Source organism: Parus major, chromosome Z (genome assembly GCF_001522545.3).
Source record: "Parus major isolate Abel chromosome Z, Parus_major1.1, whole genome shotgun sequence".
In the NCBI taxonomy this organism is placed as follows: Eukaryota; Metazoa; Chordata; class Aves; order Passeriformes; family Paridae; genus Parus; species Parus major.
This window is the reverse complement of record NC_031799.1, coordinates 41286750-41295791: the sequence shown is the minus strand read 5'-3', so window position 1 is coordinate 41295791 and position 9042 is coordinate 41286750. Positions and strand designations below refer to the sequence as shown.

General features: G+C 34.4%; 1 long non-coding RNA gene across 1 annotated transcript; it reads left to right on the top strand.

Annotated features, from left to right (window-relative positions):
- Positions 1–2234: 2234 nt before the first annotated feature.
- LOC117245588 lies at positions 2235–8596 on the top strand. Its single transcript, XR_004500398.1, has 2 exons — positions 2235–4885; positions 7125–8596. It is a non-coding gene; the product is annotated as an uncharacterized LOC117245588 (long non-coding RNA).
- The last annotated feature ends 446 nt before the right edge of the window (positions 8597–9042 follow it).

The following is a 9042-nucleotide window of genomic DNA, read 5'->3' as shown; positions in this document are numbered from 1 at the left end:
AACACCTGGAGCAGATGGTATTTTTCAGCAGCCTGCACCTAGTTTCCTATACTAAATACTTTCAGTAAAATTACAAAGCTGTAATAATGTGCTTTTTAAATCTTCAGATAATCTGAAGCCATAAGAGACTGTGTAAAGTGAGAGAGGATTAAGACTGAAAATGGTGTTGGCAAAATTGGAAGAAGGATATGCAGGTGAATGGATGATACTCAACAGTAAACACAAGACAGATTATTCAAACAAGAATGTTCAATTGCACAATCGTGTGATGAGCATCAGCTGCCTCACAACAAGCCTCCATGGGTGTGACATGTGACCTGGCTTACCAGTTGATCATGAGTTAACAAGATCACGATGTTGGAAGAAAAGCATATTAGGACATATGAACAGAGGAACAGTTTAAAAGATGTAGATAAAACTTCTTCATTATGATGGCTTTGGGGTTTTTTTGGACAGTACTTTCAAGAAGAAAACAAAGCAAAATCCAAACAATAGCAGAGAACCCAGAGCAGGGCCATGAAAAGCTCACCAAATGCAGGACCTACACAAAAAACCGGGGAAATTAAGGTTAGTTAACCTGAAAACAAGCAAAAAGAAAATGACTAAGAAGTAATACAGAGAAGAGTCTTCATGTGCATAAAATATTGCTGCAAAGATTAAGATACTCAGTGTCTATTCAATGGCAATAAGATGAGAAGAAATAGTCTTCAACAAAAGCAATAGTTAGAACTGCTCAATAAGAACAACTCCCATTAAGAATGTGTTGAAAAGTGCTGGACCAGATAATTTGTGAAGGCTATGAAATCTCTCTCTCACTGGACATATTTAAAGGCACCTTAGATAAGGATCTGTCAGGATGCTAGTTTCCTGAGAAAGGGGATAAATAGTCTGTTTCTTGAAGTTCCTTTAGACCAACCTTTGTGCAGTTCTGTAATCTGTCTTTGCCCTAGTTGTTTATCTCAATAAACCTTCTCTGCCTCAGAATGAATGTATAAAAATCAGTATTTGCAGTGTACTTGGGAACTGTGCTAATCAGATTGCTGTTTTATGAGCACAAGAAAAGGATCAATGTTTAGATAATTTTCAAGGAACTCATGCAGTTATCTACAGCTATACAAACTATGTGTGACCCTACTTGGGAGTAGGCTCAGCTGTACTTGGATTTACCACTGCCAGCAATGTCATAGATTCACAGAATCACTGAACATCTCAAGTTGGAAGAGACATATAAGGGTCATGGAGTCCAACTCCCTGTTCACCATAGAATTACATGAAAATAAGCGTATGACGAAATTATATGATGCTTGTATTGTTGACTGTCTTTCACTAGATGTTAAGTGTTTTACTTTTATCCCCACCTCCTGTTCATCAAATATTTCTTTTCTTTTTTAAGCTTATCACTACTGTTACAAGCAAAAGCTTACAGAGTGAAATTTAATACAATTGGATGACATGCTATTTTTTTATAACATGTAAAAATACATATGGAGCCACTATGATTTGCTCTGGGTCTGACTTCAGCCACTATTGAAAATTACTATTCCCTTACACAACAAGAAAATGTCTGACAGTAGTTCAGCTATTTCTGCTCCCTGAATGCTTTTTGAGTTGTGGTTCTATTCTAGAAATACATGGTTTTTATAATCACACTTCTTGAAGGGAATGTTTGATCTATAAATTATTTTCATTCTTTTTTAAATACTGACTCCTACCTAATTAAACACTTCTCTTGCCTCATCAATTCCTGTTTGAAATGCCAAATAATTGCTATTATTTTTTATTGCATAATATTATGAATTATATTAGTAAGAAAACCCAACCTCTTTAAAAAACTTGATCTCATTGGATGAAAAATTTTCTGCAAATCTAAGAAGGAACTCAATTTACTTAAAGATGCAGAGAAACAGAAAGATGTGATAGCTCATATTTATAATGTGAAAAATCTGTACAGTCCAACAAAGATGTTTTTGAAACATTACTTAGGCTGTAGTAGTAGGAATACATAGGAATTACTTTGGAAAATATAATTCTTAAGGCATTCTTAAGGCAGTAATATCTTTGACTAGACATTAATTTTTTTATTTCTGACTGTTTTCCTTACTTTGATTTCAGATATTGAATCACAGACACCAGAGTTGGAAGAATACAGTTAAGTCATATCTACCATCAATGCCAAAGGACATACTCTTCACTATTTTTCCAGGATAATCTAAAAATTGTCAAAGTATTGGATTTTTTATGTTGCATAAATTATCTTACTTGTTTTCATTGCCATGAATCTGATTGCTCCTAATACAATTTAAATGAAAGTTTTCTCTTTCTGACAGTACCATGCACCACTGTAAACACAGATCTGCCTAGACTCAGTATCCATCCTTGGTTTTATGAGTCACCCCTTCTCAATTACCTTATTTTCTAAGGAGCATGGGCTTCTCAGAATGAGGAACTGAAAATTACTGAAATTAACACCTTGTTCTGTATCAGATTAAAGGAGTTAAAATCCACAGTCAGTTCCAAATGCAGGAGACTGGAATTGCATTATGTCTTTCTAGTAATATGGTTAATGAGAAAGTATGTCTAAATTAACTTAAAAGGCAGGGGAGACAGAAGAAATATTCATAATTCAGATTAAAATGATACACAAAAAATTAAGAAATTTTTATTTCCAGGGTGAATTAAATAAAATTCTGCCCTTAATTTAGTCGTAAGGGATACAGACATTCAGTTCAGTGGCACCAGGATTTTTACTGTGTTAATACTTGAAACATATTCAATACTTTTTATTTCACCTGAAAGTACTGTGGAGGTTTTCTACCTTTTTTTTTTCAAAGAGCTGAATGTATAAAAATGTTATCTGTTATGAACCATTCAACAATAACCCAGTTTCAGTTATCTGATTTAATTTGAGCCCCAAATTCAAAAATCTAGAGTGTTTTATAGTAAAAGTTACTAATGTACATAAAAACTGAATATATATTCGTTCTGTTTAGTCAATTAAAAGATAGATCTCTTTTTTTTTTTTTCTCCTTCTCTTCCAATAATGTTTTGTTGTTTGTCTGCCAAGTCTTGTAAAAGGAATTACTTTCTTTGGAAGTCTTTAGAAACTCCTACATGTATAAAAGAAAATAATTCAGTAGCATTATAGCATAACAAAAGTTATAGCCAACAATGTTAGGGCATAACTGGGGAATTAAATCTGAACACACTATGAAACCATTTAGGGGAAAAAAGCATTAGCAAATGCATATAATTTTGTTTGTGTAATTTGTCATTAAGAAGAGAAAAACAAATATGTCAGAGGTGAAAGTTCAATTTTATGAAAAATCGTTCCCATATCTTTAGTGTTTATTCCGACGGAAAATTGCAGGTTTTATAGTCAGTTCTGGCATTTTCCTGGGAGAAAGTGAGAATGTTTCTCTCCCTTTCTGGTAAGAGTCTCGCAGCAGCTTTGGGAATTGCTGAGATCAAGACTTGCATTTACTTTCCTTTTTGACTCATGGAAACTTTGTTACTGTAATTTCTGCATACAATGTATTCTTAGAGAGGCAGAATAAAGCAGAAATACAAGGTCACCTACAAATTACCTGAAAAATTTTACACATCCTTTATGACAGACAAGCTCAGTGCCCCAGACAATTAACAGATCTTACACCATATTGTTTGAAAACTTTTATTTTCTGGGACAAGAGAAATTGAGAGTCTGAGTTTGCTAATTGTTTTTCCTCTATCCTTGATGTCACTCACATAGGTGGCTATGCCACCTTGAAGAAAAAGGTTTTTTCCCTTTTTATGTCTAAGCTCGTGCAACCTTCCTATGTGAGGACATGACCTGAACTGATGCTAATAGTTCATTCATTGTTATTCATACTATTTTTATAATCTTACAAAGCTTGAATGAGTAACTTCTTACTTTAGAGCAGTTCATTGCTCCACCAAGGGGGAAAAAAAGTGTAAAAATGTACAGTCTGTACCTTGTTTTTGTCCTTATAGTCAATATATAGAAAATATAGCTTTAAAAGTGGTTTAAGTATTTAAAAGTATTTAGCAGATGTTTGCACGGATTTAATTATTTTATGATACTGCCTCAGTATTACCATATGGCACCACTTATCTTTAAGACACATTTGTGTTTTTATATCACTTGTTTCTAAATTCTAGATCCTTCAAGATGGAAATATTGCAACTTAGACTGTTTGCATGACTTTTGACAGAAGGATGAAAAGTCAGCAAAAGGCACATCCTTGGCACTCCAGTGAGGTCACTGACTAAGTGTAGTACTCTTCAACAAGACATGGAGAAGATAAAAGCTGGCGTATCTTTCAAGACAATTAATTTCCTCCTAAAATCTTAGAAAGGCCTGGGCCATTTGGTTTAAACTTAGACAAAGCCTGAGGCAGGTATTCACCATGCCAAATCTTAGGCTGAATGGCTACATTTATTACAAGTGTAAACTGTTTTAAAGTGTGGACAGGGGACAAATGTAGGCAGCATTGGTGTATAGCATGAAATAGTTTTCTGCTTTTGCTCCTCAAATGCAGAAAAGAAACTGTGTCTGGATGAATAGCTCTGTGCCAGTCAGCTTCCAAATAGTCAAATGTCTCTCATCTACTCAACATCCCACACACAAGTGTGTGTGGGAATGCTTGTAAATTTAATGAAGTGCTGACTGAAAGAAGTTTATGCCTGGCTTCCAATTAAATACTAGTAAGATAAGCTTAGGCAGCATAAAATCCTTGTTATTATGAAGATGGATTATGTTAGCTATCAGCAACCTCTGACCGCCCAACTTTAAAACATTGCCAATATTTTTTTTCAGTGGGACACTCTCTTGATTCCAGTGAGGTTTGGATTGGTGTCTTAGATGTGCAGGTGTTGCTAATACAGGGTAAGTATTCAAATACCACACAAAACAAGTACAAGAAGTGGTTTATATATTTATCTTGTACAAAAATCTAACTTAGAGGTAGAACAGAAGAGGATACTAGTCCTTTTTCTTAGATCTCCCAGCTCATATGTAGCTGGTGGTTCTTCATATATCCCATTCCAACTGTCTCTTGGCTCCAAGATTAGGCAAGATCTGGGTATTTATACCTCTATTAGAGATGGTACAGAACAAAAAGATTCTATATGCTACATCTTCACCTGTACCCTTTATGAGGCCTGACTTTATGACATATCCTTAAGGTAAGCACTTTGGCCTCTGTTACTCTGTACAAATAGTAAGTTCCTCAGTTATCTTAGATTCAAAAAGTGAACTTTACTGCTGAGTTTTTCTAAAAGTGAGCCTGGTATCATGATAAAGAATATTTCAACACCAAAATTTTAGGACACCTAGGTGCACTTCTGGGCTCTACAGGCTTTTGGAACCTTCATGAGGGAATGTGGACATTTTAAGACATTGCCAATAAAGCAATGTAAACAGCAAAGAATCTAAGCTATCCAATAGGGAAGTACTGAGGAAAAATAGATTTTAAATGCTTTATCCTATCCACAAAGCTGTTTAGTTCTCTTATGAAGAAACAAATTGCTTTGCCATTTACTGGGATTTGAACAAATATATTCAGAAGGCTGCAGCAACTCCTCAAATATTTTTTCTTTCAAAATCACTGTCTTCAAATTGTTGCAATTATCTGTTTCCTACCTTTGTTGCTAGTTTTCTATTAGCAAAGTGTAACAGCTGGTTGCATTCTATGGTGGGAATGGGAATGTAACTCACTTGGTGCCACTGAGCATCTTGTAAGCACATTTTTACTCAAAGACATACTGTATCTGACAAGTCTGACAGACCACATAATATAGCTAGTAAGAAGTTTCAGCCAACACATGTAGTTGAAGACTTGGATACAGTAAAAATGACTAAAAAGACATGCAAAAACTGATCTCAGAGAAATGTCATTTTGTGAGCACACCAACATTAATTTGAATAAATCTTTAAATGGTACCTCAATTAACTTTTCCTGTAGTGAATATAAAGTGTATGTACCAACTCTTAATTAAAATGTATTTATTTTCCAGTTGTTAACATTAAAAAAAACCCATGTGTCACCTTCACTTCTTGTTCATTATCGTGCATCTGTTTTGGTATATCTAATAGCTCAAGGTTAGTTTTATGATACACTTGTACATATATTTTATATACAACTTTAAAAACAACACTATATTTTCTGTATTTGAAAGAGAAATTTCCTCCAATAGACTTCAGTAATAAAACGCCTTACTCTTTGTATATCCCTGTATACTTTTTCCTTTTAGCTTGTTATCTAAACTTTGCTATTTGAACAATGATTTTCTTCTCCTCTAGTCCAATTTTTTTAAAAATATTTGATTGTGTAATGAAATTCTAACTGAATTTGTGACATCAATCGCTTTCATGACAACAGAGTGATGCTTTAAACACAAGATTATGATTAATACAACACAGGATTGAGTAAAAGGGAAACAACTCCATGAGCAAGCAAGATTTCATTGGACTCAGTGATGTTCAGTTAAAAATGTGGAGTAAAGGAATATAAATGATAAATACACTTCCGCTTTTTAGCATTACAATTCTCTGTGATGGTCCATACACTGTGGTTATTTCATATATTTACAATATTTGATGTAACTCAGACATTGCCAAAAATTTCAGATAAATTCATTAGTCTTATTAGTGAATACTTAAAACATGGTGAGTTTTCATGACTTGTCATAGTGCTACATAGGCTCAGGAGACGTAGTAGGCTGTGATCACCTCTGAAAAGTCATGCTGGGAACATTTCAGGCTTAACTTTGAAAAACTGGAACACAGGCAACTGTTTGGAAATATGGCTGTAGACTAATTTGTCTTAGTAAGTTTATGTTAGGAAATTCTACATGTTTAACATAATGAGTCAAAAAACCACTTATTTTAAAAAATCTTTTTAGTCCAGCACAATCCAATTTATGTAATGGGAAAAAAAAAAATCTGTGCTCTGTAAATGGCACTCTCATTTACATAGCTGAATTCTGTTATTATGAAGCACTTTGATTATAATGCAGATATACACATGGATGTAGATTTCTGTTGGGTCAAACTCCTACTCTTTGCTTTCCAGACTAAAGAGCTACAAGTTGCATAAGAAATTTTACTAAAAATCTCATTTCAGGGTCAAAGCAGACTTCAGTGGTTCCATCTTGTTACAACCTCATCCTACGGTGCATACAATTGAAGCTATGCTGACAAGGCTCATAGTAACACTGAGGAAACAGAAGCTGTGGTGATATCAAAACTACAAAGAAAACTGCAAAAGTTTTATTCTGTGGTGAAGCTATGGTATCCTAAGTTTCTGTGCAGTGGCTACTGAAATGGTTGTCTAGTCCTGCTCTGCTCAAGATGCATGAATTCAGAGAGGCATGATATAATTCTTGTGAGCTTCACTGGTAGAGGGTGCCCAGATGATATAGTAGAAAGATGCTGAGGATATTCAATACCTCCATTGCAAAAAATATTAAGTCATAATTAGAGCCTAATTAATACATGGATTAAGAATAATAGGTAGAACTGTCCCAATATACCAAATTGTATTAAATATATATTTCAGTTTTCACAGTTTACTAGCTCTTCTGAACATCTTGGGAACTTTTTTTACTAAGTAGTTTTAAAATACTTTAAAATACTTTCCATGCTTCAGAACATGGAAATTCCCCATTCTTGTTCATATTTTTACTTCCTTCACCTATTGGTAGACTGCATCTTCCACAGGATTATGTCATGGCTAAAAGACTTCAATGAAGAGGAAAACCATGTTCTTAACTTTTTTTTCAGGTACACTGTTGAAACAGTACAAATTCTGCAAAGTTTCTGAATGTTAGGGGCCATTTTTGAAGCAGAAGGCTGTGGGCAGTATTAGTTTAATATACTGGCCTAGTCTTGGAAATTTTGTTAACTTTTTAAGTCTTAGACATGGTATATTGTGCTGTGGTTGGCAGGCAAGACAATTCACCACAAATAAGGGAACAGGATTATAATTTTGCATTCCAGACATAAATTGATATACACAAAAAGACAAACTATCTAGAAAGAAAATGTTAACTATGATTTTGAAAATAGGTGTTTGTTGTTCTCTTATTTTTTTTGTAAATATGTTTGATGTTTAATTTTAAAGAATTGCAAAAATTGATTCCTAGATGAGATCCTATTTTTTACAGATATACAGAAACAAATTCCTTGCAGAATGCTGTATGAAGCAAAGTGACACAGAGTCCCCAGGCAGGTGCAATGGAGAGCTGCTTTATTGCAAAAACCTGGCCTTTTTAAGCAGTTAGCCAGTTATCAGTTTTCATAGTTTAAAGGCACAACAACCCCAAGTCAACCAACCACCACACACCACGGTGTGGACATGTGGCAGTCACACACACCATGTCTCTCATCTCTCTTTCTTCTACTCAAACTAATTAGCAGGCCTGAGCCCTGATTTTACAAAGGTAACAAGGCCCTTATTTTATAAGGCTTTACCTAGATGCAACAGAATACTAAGAAATTAGAAGTCTGAAAAATGTTGTGTTGGAAGTGGCTGTTTGCTGGCACCGGTGAATAACTCTGTATTGAGACTGTGACCAGGCATATAAGTGCATGCTAGATACTTACCACATATTTTTCTTTTTCTTCATGTGCCAATTGCTAGGTTCATTGTTCTTGATCTTAAGAATCCTGCTTTCTTGCATAGACAAGTGACTTACACTGGTGTGATTAAACAGAAGTAAGGTTATAATGAACCCATTTTGACAAAACTACTCCCTTAGCTTATGTATTTTCCCAATTCATCTATTCTTGAATCCATGTGAGATGTGAAGATTATGATTATTTAACCCATGCTCTGTCCTGGAAATTTGGGTCATAAGGCCATGCAGATTCTTTGTAACATTAGAAGAATTCTATATAGAACTGAATAGGCTTTCATTGAAAATGGTTATTCAACTTAGGAGAGTATCTAAATTGCATTAATACGTAAATTATAAAGAATGCAGGAAAATACAGTTAAGGCTAAGATGTAAAAGGTAATCTAGTCTAATGAAATTGAAGAG